This window comes from Anomaloglossus baeobatrachus, chromosome 11 (genome assembly GCF_048569485.1).
Source record: "Anomaloglossus baeobatrachus isolate aAnoBae1 chromosome 11, aAnoBae1.hap1, whole genome shotgun sequence".
NCBI lineage: Eukaryota > Metazoa > Chordata > Amphibia > Anura > Aromobatidae > Anomaloglossus > Anomaloglossus baeobatrachus.
The window spans coordinates 187,237,837-187,253,280 of NC_134363.1; the positions used below are offsets into that span (position 1 = coordinate 187,237,837).

Below are 15,444 nucleotides of genomic sequence, written 5' to 3' on the forward strand. Positions count from 1 at the left end.
AGTGTTAGGGGGCATTGTCCTGCTGGAAGACCCCTGACCTAGGACGCACACCCAGCTTTCTGACACTGGGATCTACATTGCTACCAAGAATTCTCTGGTAATGTTCAGATTTTATGATGTCTTGCACACAGTCAAGGCCCCCAGTGCCAGAGGCAGTAACACATCTCTGACCTCCACCATATGTGACTGAAGGTGCTGTGCTCTTTACTTTGTGGGCCTCATTCAGTTTTCGGCAAAACAGTAGAATAATGTGATTTACTCTATCTTGGTCTCCTCTGTTCACAAGACACTTTCCCAGAAGGATTTTGGTTACTCACGTACATTTTGGCTTTCTCTGTGTCAGCAGTGGGGTCCTCCTGGGTCTCGTCCATTGCATTTTATTTCATTCAGATGTGGACGGATAGATTCGTGCTGACACTGAAGCCCCTGAGCTGCAGGACGGCTTGAATTTCTTTGAATCTTGATTGCGGCTTATCCACCATCCGGACTATCCTGCGTTACAGCTTTTCACCCATTTATCTCTGCTATCCACGTCCAGGGAGAATAGCTGCAGTGACATGGGGTATAAACTTCTTGATTATGTTGCGCACTGTGGACAAAGGAACATCAAGATCTCTGGAGATGGACTTGTAATCTTGAGATTGTTGATGTTTTACAACAAATTTTAGTTCCCCAGTCTTCAGACAGTTCTCTTCTCCTCCTTCTGTTCTCCATGCTTAGTGTGGCACACAGACACACAATGCAAAGATTTAGTCACATTTTCCCCTTTTTATCTGGTTTCAGGTGTGATTTTCATATTGCCCACACCTGTTACTTCCCACAGGTGAGTCTGATTAAGCATCACACACTTGAAACAAAGATGTCTACCCACAATTTTGGAAAGGTGCCAACAACTTTATCCGGCCCATTTTTGGGGTTGTGTGTGAAATTATGCCAATTTGCCTTTTCTGCTGTGGGTTTTTGTGTGTGTGTGTGTGTGTGTGTGTGTGTGTGTTTTTCCAATACACACAAAGGAAATAAAAGTGTATAACTAAGCATGTGTAATTCCAATAATTTTCTGGGAGAAATGGTTCATTTTCTGGAACAATTTCAAGGGTGCCAACACTTTTGGCCATGACTATATGAACAGCAAGTAGTTTTCCAACACAAATTTAAAAGGACCGTTCTTTTGATTGTTTTGTTAGCGGGTTTTCTGCCTTTTTTTTTTCCAGAATATGATGCAGTGTGAACAAACCCTGCAGCACAAAAATGGTCCAAATTTTCCATAGAAGATGCTGATAAAGACGCCTGACAGGGAATGGACCTGCAGTCGTGTGTCTAAGTACCATCATCTATATTTAGCTACCGGATTGGCGCCGCTGCTCTGCACCCGGTACTTTGCCCCCCAACCGATGATGCCGCAAGACAGCCGGGGGATGCAGCGTCACATGATTGCCGCTTCTTTCTGTTGAATGTGAAACGGTTCTGCCCAAGATGGCGGCACGAGCTGCTGTGCTCAGTTATTGTCTGCAGCCCTGTTGAGGTGATGTCAGCGCTGCAGACAATAGCAGATAGCTCAGCACTAGACCTGGGGAGGGTGGGTAAAACCCATTTTCATTTGTAAACGCACTGCAGTGGGGAACAGGGAGAGGAAACTATAAAGTGGTTATTTACAACTTTTTAAGTCTTAAGTCCCAAGAAGCAAAACAAATGATCTGGAGGACGCGCATATTGATATACAAAACACAATATCATTTTTGACGCAAGTACAACAATCCAAAGAAAAGCCCAAAGACGTAGAAGAATGGACACAGCCCCCACCGGGCATAATGCTGTTATTAGATAAAGCAAATGCTTAATTGGTTCTAATAGTTGTATATGTGCAGCGAACGGCTCCGCTCTCAATATGGTCTTTTATATCCTTTGTCTCCAAAGAGTATTTAGATTTTAGGACAGAGACAGTTTACATCTAATAGACAAAACTAAGTGACCAATTTATATCTCAGAATCCATTCCAGGGAATAATGAAAATCTTGCAGCTGTTACGGGAATTAATTAGAACGGGCTACAAAGTAACAACGCATGGAGGTAAATTACAGAGACCGAACCTCAGCCACCCCGCTCCTTCCCCAACGTCACGGCTGGAGGTGGGAAACTTCTGACGATTGGATCAAACTTTTATAATGGTCCGGAGCGCACATTGTGGATGCAGGATTCATAGCCCCCCCAAATCACAGACTAAGGAGGCACACAAAACAAGTGGAAGTGCTGCTATTGTCTTACATTCCTCCTCACAAAGAGTTAATGAAGGGTTAAGGGGGATGTCCGGGCACGTAATATTAATGCCCTATCCTTAAAATTGAATATCAGGAAGCCTGACCGATCAGATGATATTCATTCTGGCTGGGTGTGAACACTGAAATTTGGCTAATGGGGGTGGTCCATGCACCCAGAAGACGTATACTGAGGACAGGTCATTAGTATCACAAGCTGGGCAATCCATCTCGGCCAAATTCCCACAATGAGGATTTTTAGTGAGTTTTTTTATGTGCACACAGTGCGTATTCGAAGCAGATTTTTCCGCAGTAAAATGCTACATAAAATATGCACTTTTTTCCCTATTGAGAATGGGTAAAATGCTGCAATAACAATAAAATGAAGGGTATGTGCCCACGATCAGGGCTCGCTGCGTGCTGGATGTGGCGGGTCCTGACCTGCGGGGCCGCGAGGGTCGCCGCAGGAGACCGTAGCTGCTCGTGCCCACGATCAGGGTTTGGGGAGCTGCGATCTCTCGCTGTTATCCCTATGGAGAATGACTGCCACTCTGTAGCAAAGAATTGATATGCTTATGGCTCGGAAGGCCGCACCGCAGGTCAGGTTACACTGCGGGCCGTACACGGATAGTGGGCAGGAGATTTCTATAATCCATCCTCTGTGCTTGTACTGTACAATGCAGCGTTTTGGACGCAGCTGAAAGGGGTCTTGTCTCCATTTTTTGCTGTCATATTTGAAATAAAACTGCTTTGAAAAAATCGTTTCCGCAGCTCTGCCCTGACGCGGGGGGTTACCACAGGGGCCCCTCAGACGCGGGGGGTTACCACAGGGGCCCCTCAGACGCGGGGGGTTACCACAGGGGCCCCTCAGACGCGGGGGGTTACCACAGGGGCCCCTCAGACGCGGGGGGTTACCACAGGGGCCCCTCAGACGCGGGGGGTTACCACAGGGGCCCCTCAGACGCGGGGGGTTACCACAGGGGCCCCTCAGACGCGGGGGGTTACCACAGGGGCCCCTCAGACGCGGGGGTTACCACAGGGGCCCCTCAGACGCGGGGGGTTACCACAGGGGCCCCTCAGACGGGGGGTTACCACAGGGGCCCCTCAGACGCGGGGGGTTACCACAGGGGCCCCTCAGACGCAAGGGGTTACCACAGGGGCCCCTCAGACGCGGGGGGTTACCACAGGGGCCCCTCAGACGCGGAGGGGTACCACAGGGGCCCCTCAGACGCGGGGGGTTACCACAGGGGCCCCTCAGACGCAGGGGGTTACCACAGGGGCCCGTCAGACGCAGGGGGTTACCACAGGGGCCCCTCAGACGCAGGGGGTTACCACAGGGGCCCCTCAGATATTGCAGAGGGTTACCACAGGGCCCCTCAGATATTGCAGAGGGTTACCACAGGGGCCCCTCAGATATTGCAGAGGGATACCACAGGGCCCCTCAGATATTGCAGAGGGTTACCACAGGGGCCCCTCAGATATTGCAGAGGGTTACCACAGGGCCCCTCAGATATTGCAGAGGGTTACCACAGGGCCCCTCAGATATTGCAGAGGGATACCACAGGGCCCCTCAGATATTGCAGAGGGTTACCACAGGGGCCCCTCAGATATTGCAGAGGGTTACCACAGGGCCCCTCAGATATTGCAGAGGGTTACCACAGGGCCCCTCAGATATTGCAGAGGGTTACCACAGGGCCCCTCAGATATTGCAGAGGGTTACCACAGGGCCCCTCAGATATTGCAGAGGGTTACCACAGGGCCCCTCAGATATTGCAGAGGGTTACCACAGGGGCCCCTCAGATATTGCAGAGGGTTACCACAGGGCCCCTCAGATATTGCAGAGGGTTACCACAGGGGCCCCTCAGATATTGCAGAGGGTTACCACAGGGGCCCCTCAGATATTGCAGAGGGTTACCACAGGGCCCCTCAGATATTGCAGAGGGTTACCACAGGGCCCCTCAGATATTGCAGAGGGTTACCACAGGGGCCCTCAGATATTGCAGAGGGTTACCACAGGGCCCCTCAGATATTGCAGAGGGTTACCACAGGGCCCCTCAGATATTGCAGAGGGTTACCACAGGGGCCCTCAGCGGCTCCGGGACTGATGACCTCCTCTCCGAGTCCACACACAATACTTGGCCCAGGTTCAGATAGGGGGCGGAGCCGCCACATACCTGCTGATTGGTGGTGTCAGTCACGTGCTCGTACTGCTGCTTGACTGACTGTATCTGCCGAACCTTTGCTTTCTGTCGTTGCTATGGCCACAAAAAAAGGCGGGCTCCGCTCAGCTTATTACTTTGCTGCTGGTGTGAAGCCTGTGACAGGACGGGGCCTTCCTCCTCCTCCTCCTCCTCCTCCTCCTCCTCCTCCTCCTCCTCCTCCTCCTCCTCCTCCTCCTCCTCCTCCTCCTCCTCCTCCTCCTCCTCCTCCTCCTCCTCCTCCTCCTCCTCCTCCTCACTGCGGTCAGTAATGATGGAGGACGGGACGGTGTGAGGAGGCTGCAGGATCACCAGCCACTGGGTACAATAACCTCCATCAGATTCTCGCGTGTTCAGTCACCAAGTTTCCACTGAGCACACAGCTCCACGGCAGGACGTGTACATCACAATGTATATATGTGGCAGGTCCCCGCCTCCATCAGCCCAAAGTAATAACACCCCTCCAGAGATGCAGACCCCCCCAGCAATATAAACCCCAGACCAGGCCCCCCACAGAGTTACAGACCTGAGACCAAGCCCCCCACAGAGATACAGACCCCCGTCCCCACCGCAATACAGACCCCAGACCAGGCCCCCCACAGGGATATAGACCCCAGACCAGCCACCACAGAAATAGAGACCCGAGACCACCCCCCCCCACAGAGATACAGACCCCCCCCCAGCAATATAAACCCCAGACCAGGCCCCCCACAGAGTTACAGACCCGAGACCAAGCCCCCCACAGAGATACAGACCCCCGTCCCCACCGCAATACAGACCCCAGACCAGGCCCCCCACAGGGATATAAACCCCAGACCAGCCACCACAGAAATAGAGACCCGAGACCACCTCCCCCCCACACAGATACAGACCACAGACTAGACCCCCCCACACAGAGATACAGACCCCAGATCAGCTGATCGCTCCCAGTAGCCGGCCGCCGGGTGATCAGCTGATCGCTCCCAGTAGCCGGCCGCCGGGTGATCAGCTGATCGCTCCCAGTAGCCGGCCGCCGGGTGATCAGCTGATCGCTCCCAGTAGCCGGCCGCCGGGTGATCAGCTGATCGCTCCCAGTAGCCGGCCGCCGGGTGATCAGCTGATCGCTCCCTGCAGCCGGCCGCCGGGTGATCGGCTGAGCGCTGTCACTTGCCGGCTGCCGGGTGATCAGCTGATCGCTCCCTGCAGCCGGCCGCCGGGTGATCAGCTGAGCGCTGTCACTTGCCGGCCGCCGGGTGATCAGCTGAGCGCTGTCACTTGCCGGCCGCCGGGTGATCAGCTGAACGTTCGGCCACCGTGAGCCAAAATAAAGTTTGTGATTTAAAAAAAAAAAAGAGCATGCACAGTGAAATCCAGAGGATTCCGCTGCTCAAAACAACGTTACCTGCTGCGTTCCTCCCGCTGGGCGGAAGCAACGGAGCGTCGCCCAGCGGAAGCAACGCAGGTCCTTTTGGTACAATCCGTCACCCATACAAGTCTATGGGAAACAGCGGAATCCGTTAACGGATTCCGCTGTTTTCCATAACGGCGGATTGTAACGGAAGGAAAACAACACAAGTGTGAGAGTACCCTTAGATTAAAAAAAAAGAAAAAGTGTGACGTATAATATTTTGTGATGGTTAAACATTTATTTTTTCCTTAATATTTTGAACAATGTGTAGAACTTTTGTTCTGGTCTTTTACGCTATTTCTTTCTGAATTTGCAGTGTCCAGAACCTGTTTTCTTGAGGATTTTACTGGTATTCATAACCTCTGACAAAGGTGGAAGAAAACATAGATATTAAGGTAAGTCCGTGCGGTATTGGAGCTGCTATACGGTTCATGCCCATTATGTAATGGACGGGGGATACATTAGAGAACTGTTTAGGGTCAATTATAGCATATGCCTAAACAGTAGCAATCAGTAAAAGGTGCTTGTAGGGAGGTTGTCACGTCATATACCTGTTACAGATGTTTCGGAGGGATTGCTGCTGTATCTACATACAATGGCAGACTTTGTAGGCTCATATTGGAAAAAAACCCGTATAGCACACAAAATGGGTTGTACAGGATTTGGGACAGGTTGTCATTATGAGATTTACGGGGTTCGTACTCCTCCAGCTGAACTCTGCTGCAGCAGTGGCTGCATATTGGGGTTCTCCAGGGCAACAGGCAACTGTCCCGTGTATTTCTTTTCTTTTTTTTTAAATTCTTTATTTTCCAAATTTTCCAAATTTTTCAAAGGGAACCAGTATCATAACTAAGTACAATTGTTAGGACCATATCGGCCTTTTCTTTGTCGCTCCATTGGGAGACCCAGACAATTGGGTGTATAGCTTCTGCCTCCGGAGGCCACACAAAGTATTACACTTAAAAGTGTAAACCCCTCCCCTCTGCCTATACACCCCCCCGTGCATCACGGGCTCCTCAGTTTTTATGCTTTGTGTTGAAGGAGGCAGACACATGCACGCAAGCTCCACAATTTAGTCAGCAGCAGCTGCTGACTATATCGGATGGAAGAAAAGAGGGCCCATAACAGGGCCCCCGGCATGCTCCCTTCTCACCCCACTCTGGTCGGCGGTGCTGTTAAGGTTGAGGTACCCATTGCGGGTACAAAGGCTGGAGCCACATGCTGTTTTCCTTCCCCATCCCTTAGGGGCTCTGGGTGAAGTGGGATCCTAACCGGTCACCATGCACTGGGACCGGGCTCCCTCCGCAGCCCCTGGGGGAATCTGCTGGACAGGAGCCGGGTATCATCAGGGACAGGGCCCTGCTACTCTGAGGTACTCTGTGTCCCCTTGGGGACGGCGCATAGCGCGCCTGTGTAATGGACGCTACAGCAGCTGCTGGGTGTGTTTGTGCGCCTGGACTACCGCGCTGACCGCGCTTGTTTGCCGGCCGCGCTTATAACTTTAGTCCCCGGCTTTTGCGGCCTAGTACCGCATACTCCCGCCCCCGGGCCTGCCAGTCAGGGGTAAGGGCGGGACGCTGCACTGGACGTCAGCGCTGAGGGCTGGAGCATACTTAGTATCCTCCTCCCCCCTCACTGAGCACCGTGGGGCACCAGATTCCCGCACTTTATGAGGCACGCCCACGGCTCCCTCCTCCTCTCAGAACGCTGGCAGCCATTCCTATCAGCACCTCTGACGCTGGAGAACTTCAGAGGGGAGACAACACCGAGCTCCACAGCTCTGGGAGGCCCAGGCAGGGAATCTGGTGGTCACACAACCGCTGAGGGCGGTCGGTAAGCCGCACCTGTTACTAGGTGCTGGCCCCCCTGGGTGCCGAAGTGTATATTTATATGCTTATAGTGTATACATTTACTCTGTATGGCCGCACTATTTGCTTTTGGCTATATACCCTCACTGATTGCTCTAAGAGGAGACAACAGCATGTCGTCCGCAAAAAGCAAGGGTGCCAAGGCACAGGCCTATTTTGCAACCTGTACCTCATGTGCGGCTATGCTACCTGCAGGTTCCACCTAACCTCATTGTGTGCAATGCTCGGCCCCTGTGACACTCACTCAGCCGGAGCCTCAGCCACAGGTGGGACCCTCGGCCCAGGTGGAACCACCTGTTGCCACTGTCCAGGTGACAGGGACAGAGTTTGCAGCATTCGCTGACAAACTTTCTGAGTCTATGGATAGATGGTCTGCTAAGATACTAGAAGCTTTGCAGTCCAGACCGGTAACACAGGCCCCGGGCACTGTTGAATCATTGCTCTCAGACCCCCCTCGGTCGGCGCAGCAAAGTGCTCCTGGGGCGACTCATAGGTCCCACGGTGAGGACTCCGACACGGACCGCAGTCCCAGACCGGCTAAGCGGGCTCGCTGGGAACTTCCCTCGACTTCATCACACTGCTCAGGGTCTCAGCATGAGGACTCTCTGGAGGATGAAGCGGAGGTGGCAGATCAGGGCTCTGATCCTGAGGCCGCTCTCAACCTACATACACCTGAAGGAGACGCCATAGTAAACGACCTTATAGCGTCCATCAATCAGGTGTTAGAACTTTCTCCTCCAGCTCCTCCGATTGAGGAGTCAGCTTCTCAGCAGGAGAAATTCCAATTTAGGTTTCCCAAACGTACACGGAGTGCGTTTCTTGATCACTCCAACTTCAGAGATACAGTCCAGAAACACCGAGCTTTTCCGGATAAGCGCTTTACTAAGCGTCTTAATGACACACGTTATCCCTTCCCCCCTGACGTAGTCAAGGGTTGGGCTCAGTGTCCCAAGGTGGATCCTCCAGTTTCTAGACTGGCGGCTAGATCCATAGTTGCGGTGGCAGATGGCTCATCACTCAAGGATGCCACTGACAGGCAGATAGAGCTCCTGATGAAATCCATCTATGAAGCTATAGGCGCGTCCTTTGCTCCGGCATTCGCAGCCGTATGGGCACTCCAAGCTATCTCAGCTTGTCAGTCTGAGATTAATGCAGTCACACGTGCCTCTACTCCGCAGGTTGTGTCCTTAACCTCTCAGGCGTCGGCGTTTGCGTCCTACGCCATGAATGTTGTCCTGGACTCGGCGAGCCGTACGGCGGTAGCATCCGCCAATTCAGTGGCAGTCCGCAGGGCCATGTGGCTACGTGAATGGAAGGCAGACTCTGCTTCCAAAAAGTTCTTAACCGGTTTGCCATTGTCTGGCGACCGCTTGTTTGGTGAGCAATTGGATGAAATCATTAAACAATCCAAGGGAAAGGACTCGTCCTTACCCCAGTCCAAACCAAATAGACCTCAACAACGGAAGGTACAATCGAGGTTTCGGTCCTTTCGGCCCTCAGCCAGGTCTCAATTCTCCTCGTCCAACAGGCCACAGAAGGGTCAGAGGAACTCTGATTCATGGCGGTCTAAGTCACGTCCTAAAAAGACCGCCGGAGGAACCGCTACCAAGGCGGCCTCCTCATGACTTTCGGCCTCTTCACACCGCATCCTCGGTCGGTGGCAGGCTCTCCCGCTTTTGCGACGCCTGGCTGCCACAGGTACAAGACCGTTGGGTGAGAGACATTCTGTCTCACGGTTACAGGATAGAGTTCAGCTCTCGTCCTCCGACTCGTTTCTTCAGAACATCCCCGCCTCCCGAGCGAGCCGAGGCTCTTCTGCAGGCGCTGGGCACTCTGAAGGCAGAAGGAGTGGTGATCCCTGTTCCTCTTCAGCAATGGGGCCACGGTTTTTACTCCAACTTGTTTGTGGTGCCAAAAAAGGACGGATCTTTCCGTCCCGTTCTGGACCTCAAACTGCTCAACAGACACGTGAAAACCAGGCGGTTCCGGATGGAATCTCTCCGCTCCGTCATCGCCTCGATGTCCCAAGGAGACTTCCTAGCATCAATCGACATCAGAGATGCTTATCTCCACGTGCCGATTGCACCAGAGCATCAGCGCTTCCTGCGTTTCGCCATCGGGGACGAACACCTTCAGTTCGTGGCACTGCCTTTCGGCCTGGCGACAGCCCCACGGGTCTTCACCAAGGTCATGGCAACAGTGGTAGCAGTCCTACACTCTCAGGGACACTCGGTGATCCCTTACTTAGACGATCTTCTTGTCAAGGCCCCCTCTCGGGTGGCATGCCAACAGAGCCTGAACATTGCTCTGGAGACTCTCCAGAGATTCGGGTGGATCATCAATTTCGCAAAGTCAAAATTGACACCGACCCAATCGCTGACATATCTTGGGATGGAGTTTCATACTCTCTCAGCGATAGTGAAACTTCCGCTGGACAAACAGCGTTCACTACGGACAGGGGTGCAATCTCTCCTTCGAGCCCAGTCGCACCCCTTGAGGCGCCTCATGCACTTCCTAGGGAAGATGGTGGCAGCAATGGAGGCAGTTCCATTTACGCAGTTTCATCTGCGTCCACTTCAATGGGACATTCTCCGCAAATGGGACAGGAAGTCGACGTCCCTCGACAGGAACGTCTCCCTTTCTCGGGCAGCCAAGGCCTCCCTTCAGTGGTGGCTTCTCCCTACTTCTTTGTCGAAGGGGAAATCATTCCTGCCCCCATCCTGGGCTGTGGTCACGACGGACGCGAGTCTGTCAGGGTGGGGAGCGGTCTTCCTCCACCACAGGGCTCAGGGTACCTGGACTCAGCCAGAGTCCTCCCTTCAGATCAACGTTCTGGAGATAAGGGCAGTGTATCTAGCCCTAAAAGCGTTCCAGCCGTGGCTGGAAGGCAGGCAGATCCGAATTCAGTCGGACAACGCCACGGCGGTGGCATACATCAACCACCAAGGCGGCACACGCAGTCGGCAAGCCTTCCAGGAAGTGCGGCGGATTCTGCTGTGGGTGGAAGCCACAGCCTCCACCATCTCCGCAGTTCACATCCCGGGCGTAGAAAACTGGGAAGCAGACTTTCTCAGTCGCCAGGGCATGGACGCAGGGGAATGGTCTCTTCACCCGGAAGTGTTTCAAGAGATCTGTTGCCGCTGGGGGAAGCCGGACGTCAACCTAATGGCGTCCCGGCACAACAACAAGGTCCCGGCATTCATGGCACGGTCTCAAGATCACAGAGCTCTGGCGGCAGACGCCTTAGTTCAGGATTGGTCGCAGTTTCGACTGCCTTATGTCTTTCCTCCTCTGGCACTGCTGCCCAGAGTGTTACGCAAGATCAGGTCCGACTGCCGCCGCGCCATCCTCGTCGCCCCAGACTGGCCGAGGAGGTCGTGGTACCCGGATCTGTGGCATCTCACGGTGGGTCAACCGTGGGCACTACCAGACCGACCAGACTTGCTGTCTCAAGGGCCATTTTTCCATCTGAATTCTGCGGCCCTCAACCTGACTGTGTGGCCATTGAGTCCTGGATCCTAGCGTCTTCAGGGTTATCTCAAGAGGTCATTGCCACTATGAGACAGGCCAGGAAACCAACGTCCGCCAAGATCTACCACAGGACGTGGAGGATCTTCTTATCCTGGTGCTCTGATCAGGGTTTTACTCCCTGGCCATTTGCCTTGCCCACTTTCCTATCCTTCCTTCAATCCGGAATGGAAAAGGGTTTGTCTCTCGGCTCTCTTAAGGGACAAGTCTCGGCGCTCTCTGTGTTTTTTCAAAAGCGTCTAGCCAGGCTTCCGCAGGTACGCACGTTCCTGCAGGGGGTTTGCCACATAGTCCCTCCTTACAAGCGTCCGCTAGAACCCTGGGATCTGAACAGGGTGCTAACGGCCCTTTAGAAACCACCTTTCGAGCCAATGAGGGATATTTCTCTTTCACGCCTTTCGCAGAAGGTGGTCTTCCTAGTGGCAGTCACATCACTTCGGAGAGTGTCTGAGCTAGCTGCACTGTCATGCAAAGCCCCCTTCCTGGTGTTTCACCAGGACAAGGTGGTTCTGCGTCCGGTTCCGGAATTTCTCCCTAAGATGGTATCCCCTTTTCATCTCAATCAGGATATCTCCTTACCTTCTTTTTGCCCTCATCCAGTTCACCAATGTGAAAAGGATTTGCACTTGTTAGATCTTGTGAGAGCACTCAGACTCTACATTTCTCGTACGGCGCCCCTGCGCCGCTCGGACGCGCTCTTTGTCCTTGTCGCTGGCCAGCGTAAAGGGTCGCAGGCTTCCAAGTCAACCTTGGCTCGGTGGATCAAGGAACCAATTCTTGAAGCCTACCGTTCTTCTGGGCTTCCGGTTCCTTCAGGGCTGAAAGCTCATTCTACCAGAGACGTGGGTGCGTCCTGGGCATTGCGGCACCAGGCTACGGCTCAGCAGGTGTGTCAGGCGGCTACCTGGTCGAGTCTGCACACTTTCACGAAACACTATCAGGTGCATACCTACGCTTCGGCAGATGCCAGCCTAGGTAGGCGAGTCCTTCAGGCGGCGGTTGCCCACCTGTAGGAAGGGGCCGTTTTACGGCTTTTTTACCGAGGTATTCTTTTACCCACCCAGGGATTGCTTTTGGACGTCCCAATTGTCTGGGTCTCCCAATGGAGCGACAAAGAAGAAGGGAATTTTGTTTACTTACCGTAAATTCCTTTTCTTCTAGCTCCTATTGGGAGACCCAGCACCCGCCCCTGTTCCCTTCGGGCTGTTGTTCTTTTGTGTACACATGTTGTTCATGTTGAATTGTTCTTTTGGTTCATGGTTTTCAGTTCTCCGAACATCCTTCGGATTGAATTTACCTTAGACCAATTTATAAGTTTCCTCCTTCCTGCTTTTGCACCAAAACTGAGGAGCCCGTGAGGCACGGGGGGTGTATAGGCAGAGGGGAGGGGTTTACACTTTTAAGTGTAATACTTTGTGTGGCCTCCGGAGGCAGTAGCTATACACCCAATTGTCTGGGTCTCCCAATTGGAGCTAGAAGAAAAGGAATTTACGGTAAGTAAAAAAAATTCCCTTCTTTGCAAATACATTCCATATGCCTCGGATTGGGTATAAAGCAAAATTTACATATTCATATATTATCAGGCTGTCCCATGTATTTCTTGGTTGCTTCTGCTTAGTATTGCAGTAAGTGAATGGTAGATAAACTGCAGTACTCAGCAATGGCCACTAGGGAATGTACCGAGCTGCCTCGTTTCGCCCCGTACATCGCTTATATCTGGCGCAGATTTCAGCTGATTGGTGCCGGTGACAGGAGTCAGACATCTGCTGTTTGATCCCACAGTCTTCTGGTCAAACATCAAACAAAGATCATCAGCTAATAAAAGTAACCTACGAATGTGATTATTTGTAAGTTTTACTTTTTTTTTTTACAAGTAAAATATATCTTTGTACCGTGTTAGCCAGTTGAGATAAAAAAAAATTTTGTTTAAAAGAACAGAGAGTCCTCAGTGGTTGATACCTTTTAATGGCTAACTGAAAAGATGGTAATAATAGCAAGCTTTCGAGACTACTCAGGTCTCTTCATCAGGCGAGGTATAACACAAAATCTGACGGCGACTGGACAGCGACATATTTTTCTTATCCAAAATGTATAAATATGTGACTCTTCAGATTTTGTGTTATACCATGCCTGATGAAGAGACCTGAGTAGTCTTGAAAGCTGCAATTATTACCATCTTTTCAGTTAGCCATTAAAAGGTATCAACCACTGAGGACTTCAGTTCTTTTAAACAAAACTTTTTTTTTAAGTTCTCAAATGTTACATCCCGAATGACTCCTTTACTCTATTTAAAAGAACTTTATCAATCCTTACATTGTTATCACATTTGAAATAACCGTCCGCTGCTATTAGATCAGCAGGAGAATACACCATAGCATAAAAGCTCTGGTTGGTTGTACCTGGCGCAATCTATCAATCATTTATGTCTTTGGAGTACAAGTTTTGTTGCACAAAATGTGAGTCATACGAGAAACCAAATACAAAAAATACCCTCCACGTGCAGATTTGTAGAAGTGCACCCTGTCTCGTTTATAAAACTTTCATTTGTAATACTAGCCATGGTACGGATTCGCTGGTGTCATGTTATGCCCCCCCATGGGTCATTGAGAGGGTCGGCACTACAACAAGAACAGCTGATGACAACAGCTGAAGACGGGTCCTCGGATGAATGTGACGAGTCATCTGGCCGGGTGCGCAGCCCTGAGGTGTAGGGCGCTTTCCACCAACGGAGTATTTAACACTTGGGCAAAAACGTAAAAAAACTGTCTGAGTAGAAAGGGCAGCCGGAAAACATGTGGATGATTATTTATGCATGATGCCGCTGCTCTGACTTCTATTTCAGGCACTGATACTTTCTGCATGGAGAAAATACACGTTACTGGTGAAAGTGATACAGACCCTCATCGGGGCCCCACACGAAACATCCCAAATGCCCAGATACACCGTCCCCTGACAAAACATTACTCACATTCCTCATATTGGAGTTCCTAGCTCTCATTTCATGGCATCCTTTAAAGTTCCAGCTCGGTTAGAGCCTCTCAGCATTTTGTAAAGTCCTATAATAAAGTCCCCTTTAATGCTTGCATACATTTTCCCTAAATACGAGCAATATTTTCATTACCCAATGTGGGCTTTTCTCGGACAGTGGAAAATGCTGTGGTTCTACCATGGGTGGAAAAAATGTAAAAGGTAGTGACCAATGGGCAAGTATTAATTAGTCATATATACATAATAATAATATGTAGCAATCACAGTGTTATAGTAATATGAGATAATCATTTTATGCTGTTGTTGACCTATAATGAATTCTCATGAAGGGAGATTTGGTAAACCATATACTCCAAAAATCTGCACAAACTGACTTTCAGGCCTGCATTTATTGTCTGTTAGGCCCTGTGCGCACGCTGCAGATTTACCGCGGATTTGCTGCAGAAAATGTGTCTAACATTTCTGCAGTCATTCCCCAGCAAAACCTATGGGTATTAAAAAATGCTGTGCGCACACTTGCGTTTTTTTATACCCGCGGATTTACCCGCGGAATTTCCACTGCAGAATTAATGAGCATGTCACTTCTTTTCCGCAGGTACCTGCGGTTTTTACCATAGATAATGATAATAAGCTGCAGGGAAAAATCACTGCAAATCCACACCAAACCACGGCAAAACCGCATGCGCATTTCATTGCGTTTTTTAACCGCAGGTGCGGGATTCTTTCAAGGGATCCGGATTTTCCTTAAGAAAAAGTAAATTTCTAGTGTGCACATGGCCTAATACAGTTTTGAGGTGAGACTTAGGCGGGCTTTGCACGTTGCGACATCGCAAGCTGATGCTGCGATGTCGCACGCGACAGTCCCCGTCCCAGTCGCAGGTACGATATCTTGTGATAGCTGGCGTAGCGAAAATTATCGCTACGCCAGCTTCACATGCACTCACCTGCCCTGCGACCGTCGCTCTGGCCGGCGACCCGCCTCCTTCCTAAGGGGGCGGGTCGTGCGGCGTCATAGCGACGTCACACGGCAGGCGGCCAATAGCGGCGGAGGGGCGGAGATGAGCAGGATGTAAACATCCCGCCCACCTCCTTCCTTCCATAGCCGCCGGCGGCAGGTAAGGTGATTTTCCTCGCTCCTGCGGCTTTACACACAGCGATGTGTGCTGCCGCAGGAGCGAGGAACTACATCGTACCTGTCGCGGCACCGGCATTATGGAAATGTC

General features: G+C 51.5%; 1 protein-coding gene across 8 annotated transcripts in view; it reads right to left on the reverse strand.

Moving 5' to 3' along the window:
- PKNOX2 (PBX/knotted 1 homeobox 2) overlaps positions 1 to 15,444 on the reverse strand; it is a 410,686-nt gene that overhangs the window by 317,864 nt on the left and 77,378 nt on the right. The window contains exon 1 of one of the 8 annotated variants that reach the window (XM_075328078.1): positions 4,427 to 4,485. The exons of 6 other annotated variants lie outside the window; for them this stretch is intronic. The gene's annotated coding sequence lies outside the window, so the exon portion shown is untranslated. Of the gene's footprint in view, positions 1 to 4,327; positions 4,351 to 4,426; positions 4,486 to 15,444 lie in introns of those variants that run through there. One more of the 8 variants, XM_075328079.1, reaches the window with a different exon arrangement.